The following is a 13,969-nucleotide window of genomic DNA, read 5'->3' as shown; positions in this document are numbered from 1 at the left end:
GGGGGGGGGGGGGTTCCTAGATAATTTTACCTCCTATTTATCCCATCTTAATCTCTTTTCCTTGTCAGGGTCAGACCATATAGATATTCTTTTTATTACTGTACTACAGTATTCATTTATCCACATGCATGCTCCTGAGTCCTGGAGAGTGGATGAATCCACAAAATGCATAGAACTATTATGAGAAGAGGAATCATCATTTTAATTACACTTATCCTACCAAACTAAGACAATCTATGTGCAGGGTATCCTTTCAGGTCTTGTTTAATTTTATTCTAAAGAGGTAGGTAATTAGCCTGGTGATTTTTTTTCTTCTTCTCACAACACGAAGGTGAATAACACTGAAAGTAAAACATAAATAGACACGTGTTATGTGGGGATATTGATTTGGAAAATCCCCTCCCCCCCCTCCACTCCCCTCCCCCTTTTTTTGGGGAGATAGGGGAATGGGCATGCTTCAAGGTTTTTCCTCTTTTCCCTCTCTTCTATTGATAGTAACTCAGATGGCCCAGGAGAATTAAGAGGATATGCCGCGGTGTCGATTTATTTTTGAATCTAAACGTATGTTAAAGGATCGATCCATTCAAGTACCTAATGTAATTTTTTTTTATGTATATGTGTGTACCTTGAAAATGTTGAGTATTGTCATGAATGGTTTGCAAATTGTTATGCAAAGTATGTAAGTTTTTTAAATTTGAAAAATGTAATTAAAACAATTTAAAACATGCATAGCACTATTATATGCCATGTTTTTATGCATAATTATATGTTTTACCTGACCAAATCATTACTTGTATTATGCGATTTGTATTACTAAGTGACAATTTGTAATTACTGTGTGTATATCTACTGAATGAATTACATTGGTTATCTATGTCTACACAATGATTGCCCTCATGTAACATATTACTGATTTCCAATAAATTTTAATTTTCTACACCTGCGTGCTTCATCTAAAGTCCCAACCCTCAGTCCTCCTGTTTGTCTCTTTCTCTATTCTACTGAAAAAAGCAGTAAAACTGACAGGGGTTCTAGCTCTTTCTCACTGTAGCCAAAAGTAAAAAAAAAAGTCTTGGCTGGACATACTGAATATTTAGGACTTTTTAACTGATATGGTATTGTTTGATATACTACAAATCTATACTTAATTGTAGAGTTTATATTATGCTAAATGTTTAGTTTTGAATTGTCTTTATCTTAAGAGCACATAATATTATTTCACTCACTAAACAGCTGTAAGAACTCTTCTTTTCAGATCAATAAGTGTATACATATTAAATGTACATTATCATTGGTGTAAAACTGCCCTGTAGCTTGTTATAGCCTACTTTTCACATTGTTAGAGATTGAAAGAATTTCATTAGCCACATTTAGAGAGAACACACTGAGTATCCCCATGAGTTAAATAAATGATAATTCACTAGCGATTATCCCTCAAGTGAGTTATTAAGAATCTGCTCAGTGCTAGGTTAAATGCATATTCCCAGTAGGTTTTATTGCATTTCCATTTTGTGTGCCACAAACTATACAGTTAAATATGCTATGTCCACTTAAAAACAGTTTTGTTGGAGAATCATGTATTAATTGTTCCCCAGACATTGGGTAATACACTGATGTGATGGGTCTTACGTTGTACTAATAGGCAAGAATGCAGCAACCTAGTTTTAGTCGATTTAAGGAACTAATCAAGCAAAATCTACTGAGCTAAAACTTGTCAAGATGAGAAGAAAAAGATAAATTGAGTAAGAACCTGCACGAGAGATTTACTCTATATAAAGCTGTTAAATTATGTAAGTGGTCCTAAAAGTATTTTTTAAAATAATTTCTACAGTAAATATGACATCTTATTTTTAAACAGATATTATGGTGTTTTTTTAATCATCAATACATTTAACTGTTTTATGACCATATACTGTATATGAACACATAAATGGAAAATGGTGCATAATGACTAGTACAAATCTAAAGGTTTTTATTCACACATTTTAGAAAATTAAACCTTAAAACGTGCTTTCACTTTAATTCAAGACCTGTTAGCAAGGCATGTGGCCTTACCTTAGAGTTCTCTTACCTAAAACCTATTACAGTCCATAAACAGTATATAATGGCATCAATTGCACAATGTAGTGATGTCACTTGGCCCATGTTGCAATCCACATTATGGCCTAAATTTGAGGTTCTTTTTCTTGGTACCTCCGATCAGTAAAAAATGGGGGGGGGGGGGGGGGTTGGGTGCTTGTTTTATGCAATGTCTGTTGTAAACAATAGACATTTTCCGTTTAATACGATTACAGTTTTTAAAATATATTTTGTTTTCTCTCTTTTAAAAAGGGCACAGCATCCATGGAAAAATATTATGACTGCATCATTATAGGTCTAGCAGGAGGTACCTACTCTTTTGACATAAATAGCCAATCAGGAGAAGACTGAGGAGGCTTTTTGTGGAATTGGCTGCCATTCAAAAAGCCTCACCATACAATGAGGCAATAATGGTCCCCAATCTCCATAATAATTGCATTACTTTACCATAATGACGTTGTGGCTACATTGGTGGTCTGAGGGAGCAAATATATCCTTTTACGTGGGAGCACAACTGGCATAGCAACTGACGATGATAAAAAGAAAAAAAAAAGAAATAGGGGCCGACACAGATGGAGCTAGCGTTATTTTACATAAACATTTACATTTAAGTATAAATAATAGTTGGATTTTCATAAATAGCACAGTTAATACATTTTTGGGGAACTTAGGTTGTAGATAACTCTACAGAGTAACCAATTGTCAATTTTAAAAATCTCTAAGGGAGAACAAATTTTAAAAGACTAGCGAAACCACCTTTATGCAAAACTATTAAGATGTTCTATCAAGAAACAATTTAGGACTTGTTACATTATGGGTTTATGTGAAATCTCCATTAACAGCTGTAAATAATATTGCAATTAGAAATATATTTCAGTTAGAAGGAAATATATTTAATGTATGAAGGTTGTGTTGGTGTTACTGTAATTAGTTCAACTTCAAAGGTTGGCATTTTGTTTTCCCTGATCACATCTCACCTGGGTAATAAACATAATCTTCTTTGACTCATCCAACCAGGCTGTGCCCAATATACATTTACTGGGTACAGTGACCAATTGGGAAAAAAGGAAGAATTATATTAGCCACAGTACAGAAAGGAGGGGGTTATATAATGCTTTGTGACCAAGCTAAGTCCCTCTTTGGTGTGGGAACAGACATCAGTCACCATGGGCCGACCTGAAGTTAACAGGTAATCTAACACTATACTTGCATCTTATATTGTATTGTAAATATGGTTGCTGTGGGTAATTTGTAAATATCATGTAAGCCAAGGGACATACACTATACACTGTGTTGAAAATATTGTCTGGTGTGTAACTTGTATATATTATGTAACCCTATCAATAAATGTGTATTGCGGATGGAACTACCTCTTTCGTTTAAGATCTCTCAGATCCAGATATATATATGTCCATACTACCACAATGATTGTGGTGTATGAACATGTTCACAGAAACTAGGCAACAGACTTTAGTTAGCACCATATACAGGTTTTGAAAATTATCTTCTCTAGTGGTTAAAAAAAGTGTGTTTCAGCTATGTGTCCATTGCACCTATGTGTCCTTTTTAGTTAGTATGATTGATGAATGTTTTGAATGATCACGAAAAATGATGCAGAGCCTTTAATAAAAAGCCACAGGTTGATTTACAATGGATAATTGGCTTATTTATTCTACATTTGTCCTATAAACTCCAGCCAGTATCTTATTTCTGTTTATGATCTTGTTTACAATGTATTTTTTTAGCTTGATATCTTAAGTCCACTTTCTACTGTTACAAAAAATAAACAGCTTAATAAACACATGTAGCACACTGTCATCAAAAACTAGGTCAACCAAAAACTCTGAAATTTCTGATTCAGGGGTCTCCTTTATGTCAACTGTTTCTGTCTATCTTAACACCTGGAATGCTGTGGTTGTAAAAGCTGAACCTTTTGTTATTTTCCAAAAAGCACTTGTGTGCGACCATGTTTGTTATTTGACCTGAACCAGTCAGGTATGAGATCTATTTATAGATGAAAAAGAAAGATTGCTTACAGTACTACAAGAACAGAAAATGAGCACAAATCACAATAGCAAGGAAAACAACCTTTGTATTTATGAACATTATTATATCTGATACATAAATTACTATATACATTTTGGTATATAGAACTGGACACTAAAATTGTATTTTTATGTTTAAATTGCTTTAAACTATTTTTTGTTCACAAGTTTTGCTTGTATACTGAAGCACAGGACAGAGTGTCAACTACAATAACCCAGAGCAAGCTATAACATTTATGTTGTGCTGTCTGCTCTGATTAGGTAGATAGGTACAAACAGGAATTAAATGATTAATATTCTCTATTTCAGAGACCTTCAACCATACTGAGCTCATGATACATTTTCAGATTAAGAACCAGAGATAATCCATTCTAAATAGTAAACAATTACTTAACATATCTTAGATAATAATACTGTATAATATTTTAATGAACCGTGAGCAATCAGAACAAGGAATGTCCCCAGTACACCATGGGTCTCCAAAAATATGGGTCCAAAGCTTTATTAGGCAATCACATCGTTACAACAAACAGCAACGTTTTGGAGCTTCCCAGGGCCCCTTGATCAGGCATGTGACCCCTACATCAGGCAACTCACAAGCCTGATGATGGGGTCCAGCGAGGCACTGAAACATTTCTGTTTGCTGTAATGATGTGATCGCTTAATAAATCTTTGGACCCATTTTTTGGAAACCAATGGTTTGCTGGTGACATTCCTTGTTACAAAGGCACAAAGGCAAACATAGAGCATGAGTCACCAGTTGGAACCATAGGACTGGTGTACTTTGATGGCAGATTTTATCTCATCAGTCCTATATTTGAACACTATCTGTTTTAACAAATAGTTAAAGATTTTGGAGCTAGGCTTCTATATTGTATGTTAATGGCAACTGGACCAGCTGAGAAATGCTTGCAGTAAGCCATCATATTTTCTCCTCAGAAACATTGAAAAGGTAAGACATATATTTTTGTATGCTGTGAATAAGAACACATAACAAACATAAAGTAGGGTTTGCCTGACTTTGACTGTAAAAGTGGAAAGCACATTAAGATTTGCGGTCACCGCTTTCACGTCTTTCTCTTGGTCAGTGAGGCCATCCATCACCATTATCTACCAATAGTAAGGCATGAAAGGTGGGTGGGCTAGAGTTTAACTGTTTCTGCAAAAATCAAGATGTGCATACTAAACATTCCAGTTTCAGTGATCCCTGGGTACACCAGCAGCTGCGGGCCTACTGTATGTAGTGATCTGTAGGAATCTGCTGTACATGCCTTCTATTAGATTATGTTCAAAACAGATTTAGTTTATTAAGGAGGGTCAAGGCAGCAGGATTTTCAATGTTTTACACTTAGCATTTAAATTCACATTGATTGGTTTATTAATCTCTAGAAGTGTAGGGATGAGTTAAAGGAGAAGTTTGGGCTATGTTAAAAAAACAAATATACATACTCACCTCCGTGCTGAGGAATTGGGCTGATGCTGCATTTGTCCCCCACTGACTCTAAGCCTGGGAACTGAACAATCACCTCACATGATTGCTGAATGCTCAGTTCTCGGTCAGCTCTCAGCAGAAAGTGGTGACTGTCAGTCACTGCTCTCCACTCTGTCCTTCCAGCACTCACTGGAGCACCAAGCAGGATAGGTGGTGGGCGAAGCTGGCTTCAGCTCTCAGGGAAGCGCTGACAGCTGGGAGGATCGTGACAATATGGTTGGGATCCTTCCAGAGCCTGCAGCAGCTCTGTGACATAATCTAATATCAGACAAGAGTCCACTATTCCCTGACTATGGGCACAGGAAAGCAAAAGTAAGTGCACCTCTGTTATCCAGAAAATAAGTGTGGCCATAAAAGCTTTGCCCATACTTCTCATTTAAATCAAACCTTACTTAAAAATGCAAGGACTGCTTATCGTGTAAAACCCACCAATATACAAAAACAGTTTAATAAAAAAAAAACAACAACTTTAGAAGAAAAAAAAAGAAAAAATTACCTTACACTCTGGCTTCTGGCTATTTGCATGCACAGGTGAATAAGGTAGGCAGTTTTAAATTTGTTCTGCTAATATTTTTTTCCATTTTATTTAATTGCACTTTTTTACATGAAGGTGGGAGTTTACAAGATGAGTGGACCTGGAATTTGTATGCAAGGTCCTCTTTAATCATCAAATGAGGGACAGTTGATGAAAAATGACAGAAGAAAACAAAAAAGAATATTTATGTGTTATATTCCTACTACCTGGCCTTTTGCCAAAACTGTATGAAACCAACTCTTTTTCTCTGTATATATAAAACAACCAGTACATTGTAATATCAAAGACTTGCTAAAAGACGGAATCATTTTAAACATAAAAGAAAGAAAAAAATCTGCATTAGTGATATTTTTTGTTGTGTCTAAATTCATAACCTGTGAAAACCATTCAAAGTGCATTGCCCTGTGAATGCAATTAATAATTGGCCAAGCAAGTTAGGTGTTTAAAAATCAGGTGCTTTTTTATATTCATGACAGCTTCTCAACACCAAGAATCAATCTCAATCAAAGCTGCAACTGAGTTTATCATAAATTATCATGAAAAGGTTTTCTACTGAGTAGATGGTTAATTACAATCTAATTTGAATTATTTTGCATATTAATGAGAAATGAGTGAAAACCATTTTTAGATTTTTAACTTCAACTGAAGAAACCCATGGAGATAATGGTCCTCTTTTAAGATGCATATGATCCAGTTTCTCCTAGAGATGGAGAATATATTTTGCTCATTTTTGAACAGCTTTGAACTGATTAATAGATTAGCAGTTTTACCACTAATGTGCTTTAAATAAAATAAACAGAACGGGTATATTACTAAAATACTTTTTACTATGCCTAGCTTATATTACTATAAAGATAAAAGGAAAAAATTGTCTAAAATAGGCAAATAATATAATAATGCTACTACTACTACTACTAACAATAATACTTACATTCTCTATAACTGCTTCTCTATATATACAGTATATTTATACAGTGTTCGGATCCCACCCTCTGTCCCACACTCTTGGAGAACAATCTCTCACTTAGGGGTTGTTTTACTATAATAAAATAGGAATGAATCAGGAACAATTTTAACTCAGTTGGATTAAATTAGACGAGATACCTCCAGCATTATAAATTCTTATAGCTATCATTTTGAACAATTATTTGAAATCGCTATATAAAATCTAAATAGCTTCGGGGGCTTCAGAAATTGAGAGGGTAATGTAATAAATTGTAACTGGGTGTAATTCTTTGAGTGGAATTAAAATGATTGCCTCCATTAGAGACGAGCTGCAGATATGGGCCATAGTAGAACCTGTTCTGAATTTTGCCAGTTTGGGTGAATTAAATGAGGTATGGCCATATTTGCCTAATGGCCATGGCCAAATTTAGTCAATAACTTCAACCACCATCTCTGCCAATTTGTTTAGAAACCAGCTCATCAGGGGTCTACAACATACAGTAAGTGATCATGGATTTTCACAGTAGGTGATTTTTTTGAGTTTTTTTTAAATAAGGGATTTGTCAAAGTGCATGGTGTATTTGTTTACTGTTTATATTTTATGTGAATTGCTGGGTTTACTATGTACCACCTACTTATCCACATGGGGTGGTGGTATCCGGTGTTGCCCTTATTATTAAAGGGGGATTCCAGACTCCAATAGCACCTCCCTCAGTGGTGGGGAGGGGGGGCGCTTGTCCTTATCAACAAAGGGACAAGGTGCTTTGCCGGGGGGGTCACCCTGTAAAGATTCTCTCCCCATGTTGAGGGCATGTGACCTGGTATGGTTCAGGAGGAGAGACTCGCTTGCCTGATCAGCTAGCATGCATGCCAGAATGAGGGTTTGAATGGGATTTTGGGGTCACATAATTTTTTGACCTTCATCAAGAATAAGAGTTCTGGCAGGAATTTTTGGGGTATTCATTCTTAATCTTGCCATTCTTGCTGCAGGATGTACATAGCAAAAGTGCCATATTAGGAAGGAAAAAAAAAGACAGACACTTGCTGGTAATTTTTATTTTCCTTTTTTATGGCATAGGGATCCTCCAGTGGTCTCCTAATATACATACTAGAGCCTTAAGAGATTGGTGTTTATTCTGGAGGGGTATCAGTGGCAGTGCGTCCATTAGGGGCGCTCAGGCGCCACCCTCTCTGTGTACTATGGATAGATTCATGTATTGCATGAATCTATCCACAGCTGCTGGAGACACCCCCCATTCAGGTGTCTGGCCCCTTTTCAGGCACCGGGCACCTGAATTACAGCAGCTGGGGATGTATTTGAAGCACCTGATTAGAGCCATAGGCTCTAATAGCCATAAAAAAAGGTGCACTGTAAACGGAAAGCATTGCACTCGCAGTACACCCAGGTGTGTTAGCAAAGCAAATAAATGTTTGCTTTGCTAACACAGAACCACCTTGGGCCCGGATGTAATAGAACCGATCTCATTGGCCACCTAGCAAAGCAGGAAAAAGACACCCGCGGAGGACGCATGGAGGATACTGAGCAATCGCTGTGCTACCCGTCCCACAAATCACTGCCTGTCCCGCTGCCTGACCCACCACTGCGATAGGGTAAATGCCGGGCAGACAACAGGTGGGGGGGCACAGTGGCTGCATATTATGGGTACAAAAGCTGCAATTGATGGAGCACAGGTGGCTGCTTTTGCTGGACACAGAGTCTGCATATGATGGGTGCAATGGCTGCATATGATGGGCACAGTTGGCTGCATGTGATGGGCACAGTGGCTGCATATGATGGGCACAGTTGGCTGCATATGATGGGCAAAGTTGGCTGCATATGATGGGCACAGTAGCTGCATATGATGGCACACTGGCTGCATATGATGGGCACAGTGCCTGTATATGATGGGCACAGTTGGCTACATATGATGGGCACAGTCTCTGCATGTGACAGGCACAGTTGGCTACATATGACGAGCACAGTTGGCTTCATATGACGAGCATAGTTGGCTGCATATGATGGGCACAGGTCAGCTGCTTTTGCTGGGCACAGAGTCTGCATATGAGGGGCACAGTGGCTGCATATGACGGGCACAGTTTGATGCATATGACGGGCACAGTTGGCTGCATATGATGGGCACATGTGGTTGCTTTTTCTGGGCACAGAGTCTGCATATGATGGGCACAGTGGCTGCATATGATGGGCACAGTGGCTGCATATGATGGGCACAGTTGGCTGCAAGAATTTTGAGCACCAGCCGCAACTAGTCCCTATGCCATTTTTGCAAAGAAAACCAAACTGACAGGGAAATGTAATTTTCTAGAAATGTAAATGTTTTTTCTTTCTTTGTAAATGTCACTTTTGCTGTGATGTATTGTGTACACTGTACAGGTGTACCACTTAATAGGAAGGTTTAAGGAATGGCCCAAGCATGTTATTTAAAGGAATTACCGTATTTATCGGTGTATAACACGCACTTTTTCCCCCTAAAATCAGGGGGAAATCGGGGGTGCCTGTTATACGCCAATCCCCCGCTGTTTCTATCCCCTTCTGCCACTCTCTGCGGCTTCCGTGTATTTTTGGCCATCTTCGGCCATCCTCGGCTATTTTTGGCCATTCTCTGTGGCTTTTGGAAAGCCAAAAGCCGCTGAGAACGGCTGAGTGTGGCTGAAAATAGGCGAGAACGGACAAAAATAGGCGAGAATGGCTGAAAATAGCCGAGAACGGCCGATTGCGGCTGAAAATACCCGAAGGCCGACGAGGAATGGCCGAGAACTACTGAGCGCCACCGAGATACACAGGACATCCGCTCTGTATCTCGACGGTGCCATTTTTAAATGGCAAGCATACTAACAAGGCTTCAAATGACTGGCAAGGCTGCAATAGAAGGCTGCAAATGACTGGCAAGGCTGCAAATGACTGACAAGGCTGCAATGGAAGGCTGCAAATGACTGACAAGGCTGCAGATGACTGACAAGGCTGCAATGCAAGGCTGCAATTGACACTGACAAGGACAGTGCTTCACACAAAGGAACGTTAAGTCAAATGGATTCACACCTCGCTCACTGGATGGATTTGACCCCTTGTTTTTAGGAAGTGAGTCAAAAAGGCTTGTGTGTATAGGACCAGGAATAAATGGCTCTATGGTAAGTATGCAGCTTCACCCCATAAATTGCATCTCAAAACAGTTGTTCTCCACACAGGTAATAGAATGGAAAGGAGCACCACATAGTAAAAGTATGTTTTAATAAATAAATAAATAAATAAGTACTGCATTTACATTAAAATGAACTGTCACCAGCATGTTATAAACTCGGATGCTGTCCTCATCCACAATGGCCGCCACACACTTCCTGTTCCAGGATGTGACATCAGCCGGAAGTACCATCCAACAGGTTTCATCATCAATAATTGACATCCTCAGGAACTAAGAGGACTCAGGTGCTTTAAAGCACTATATAGTGTGTCATGTGTGTCATTGTAGTGAAACAAATTTCACAGAGACATTTGTTTCAGTGAATTTATATATGGTAGATTTGCACTTATATTATATGCGATATATATAGGCAGCGCTGTTAATGTTTGTTTTATTTTCACTACCTGATATGTAATATAACACTGTATAACAGCAGCTACCTAAAAACACGAGGTGTATTTCAGTTCCACCATAGAGGGTGGGTATTCATAGTTAACTTAAAAATTATTTTGCATTAGTATATATCCCCAAGTACATTCAGCTCACCCTTAGGCTCCATGAAGTTAAAAACACCATACCTAAAATCAATGCTGTAAGTAAATACTTTCTCTGGGTAGGCCAAGCAGTGTTTACATAAAGAAAGCAGCCATCTTCTAAAATGTCATGCATGCTGTTGGTATACTGAGAGAGTAATTGCTGCGCACCACTCTTGACATGACATGGCATTTATCCTCCATGGCACCACATATTTAACAGTATTAATAACATCTTAATAGTAACACTCAAATATCTCAGAAAACATCATACAATTTTGTGCAAGGTTGGTTCTCTGCAGCTAACAAAAGTCTAAAGAAAGATGATATACAGTAATTGAAGCATTGTGCGTCTAGACAAGTAATATCTAGTAATGTTTTTATTTTGTTTTTATACATTTCTTTATTTTTTTTTTTTAATCCACATTTTTTTTGAAGAACAGCGGTCAGTATTTATTTTCCTAAAAAGTAACTTTAAAAATGGAATCCTGTATATTATGCAGACACACAGCCAGAAAAAAACTCAATGCAAATGTGCACCATATTTTACCCATCTTTGCCAGTCTTGGTGCACATTGTTAAAGAGGATGCAAACTTCCATCTTTAACCACTTCCCACCCGGCCAATGCACATATACGGCCGGGTGGGAGCCGTCTACTTCTGATAGGACGTTCAGGAACGTCCATCAGAAGGAGCGGGATCGCGCGCGCACGTGCCCGCGCAGCGGCGCGATCCCGATGCGCCCGTGTCACCCAGACACGGCACATCTCAGAACGGCAGGAGGGCTCTGTGATTGGCCCTCCTGATCACATGACGGCCGTGTCCAATCACGTCCGTCATGTGATGTAAACAAACAGCCGGTTGCTAGGCAATCGGCTCCTCCTCTCCTCACACAGAAGTCATCGCTGAGGAGAGGAGAGCAGATCGCTGCAGCCGGCTGATGATCAGTGAGTATGAGCTGTTTTTTACAGCTTTTTACTCACTGATCACCAGTCTAGTGTAAACACAAATCACCACACAGTGTAAACACACCACAGTATAAACACAATGTCCCCACACATGTCCCCAAAACATACATGTCCCCAAATAATAAATACACATGTCCCTAATAATAAAAACATGTCCCCCACATATGTCCCACTAAAATCACATGTCCCAATGATTATCTGCACACATATGTACGTGATCACCTGCACACATATGTGCATGATCATTTGCGTACATATGTCCGTGATCACACAAACCAATTATTATACACTTAACGGAATTTTTTTTACCAAAAGATGTAGCAGAATACATTTTGGCTTAAATTTATGACAAAATTTGATTTTATTGGATTTCTTTTAAAATAGAAAAAAGAAAAAATCGTTTTTTTCCCAAATTTCCGCTTTTTTGCGCTTATATCGCAAAAAATAAAAAATTGAGTCGTGAATAAATACCACCAAAATAAAGCTCTATTTGTGCGAACAAAATGATAAAAATTTCATTTGGGTACAGTGTAGCATGACCGTGCAATTGTCACTGAAAGCGCTAGAGCGATGAAAGCTGAAAATTGGGCTGGGAAGGAAGGGGCGAAAGTGCCCTGTATTGAAGTGGTTAAGTTTTACCTATAGGTAAGCCTATATTAAGGCTTACCTATAGGTAGTGTAAATATCTCCTAAACTTGCACAGTTTAGGAGATATTTACTTTCCTAACAGCCAGTTATCTCACTGGTGCATGCGCTCTGAAGGAACGGCCGTGAGTTCAGTTTCTTCATAGCAGTGTGCCGTGAACAGCGGCTCCCGCACGTAAGCACGGGAGTGAAGTCATCGGCCAGTCACAATGCCGGATCCACGAACCCGGAAAGTAAGACCGGGTGTATATGGACACCATCTCCAGCGATGACGTTGCATCTCTGGAAGGCTTTGTTTTGAGGTAAGTTTCACATAATGTGCTAGTATACGATGCATACTAGCATATTATGCGTTTGCCTTGCAGCCAAAAAAAAATAAGTACAGCAGTTTGCATCCGCATTAATATTTGAGCAATATTGCCAAATAAAGGCATAAAGAAAGGCAACCTTAACTAATTAACATATTTACTTTCAAACCATTGAAAACATCCAAAAAGGAAATGCTTACATTCATTAAGTGCACAAAACACTGTGGAAAATTGCACATATAATCCAAGCACAACCATCTTCCCCACTTAACAACTCATGAAATCTGTGCTGGTCTCTTGGTTCCAATGGGAGTCACATATGAATGTGATGATGTAACCTGTTAGGTTCCACTCAGTGTGTTTAGTCACTATAACTTCATTAGGAATATTATATTTGTGTACAGACTTAATTACTGGAAGATTTATAATCTAGCCAGTTTTGAGTTTTATTGGCCTAATGCTGCATACACATGATCAGAGTTTTTGTAAGAAAAATCTTGGATGGTTTTTCTGGCGGAATTCCACTCAAGCTTGGCTTGCATACACAAGGCTACACAAAAGTTCTCTGAGCTTTCAACCGCCAAGAACGCGATGACGTACAACACTACGATGAGCCGAGAAAATTAAGTTCAAAGTTTCCGAGCATGCGTTGAATTGTTTCCGAGCATGCGTAGGAATTTTGCACGTCGGAATTGCTCCGAACTGAACTTTTTCCGTCGGAAGAATAGGGAACCTGCTCTCAATCTTTTCCTGTTAGGAATTCCGCCAGCAAAAGTCCGATGGAGCATACACACGGTCGCAATTTCTGACCAAAGCCTCACATTGGACTTTTGCTGGCGGAATTTCCGATCATGTGTACGGGGCATTAAAGTCTTACTAAACTCACAACAGTAAAATCAGTCTGTATATGCAGTAAAGCATGCTTGATATACTCACTGTGGAACCTAAGGGGTTAATCCTCTGCATCGTGTAACAAGGCTATTTGACCCTGTCTTCTCTGATCTTTCCCTGCTTTTACTGTCCCCAAACCATCTCTTGATAGTACAGAGGCACTCTGCACACTCCCAGTTTTGTGTGTATTGCTAGAGGTTTTTTTTTGTTGTTTTTTTGGGCAAGGTGCATGTGATCAGTACAGGGACAATCAGCACTCTGCAGACAGAGGGTCAGGGGTCATGCAGTCTCATAGGACAGTCAGAGGAGAATGAAAACTCCTTCTACAAGT

This window comes from Lithobates pipiens, unplaced genomic scaffold, assembly GCF_037356315.1.
Source record: "Lithobates pipiens isolate NorthernLeopardFrog02 unplaced genomic scaffold, aLitPip1_a1.2 Scaffold_18, whole genome shotgun sequence".
Classification (NCBI taxonomy): domain Eukaryota; kingdom Metazoa; phylum Chordata; class Amphibia; order Anura; family Ranidae; genus Lithobates; species Lithobates pipiens.
This window is presented reverse-complemented; position numbering follows the sequence as displayed.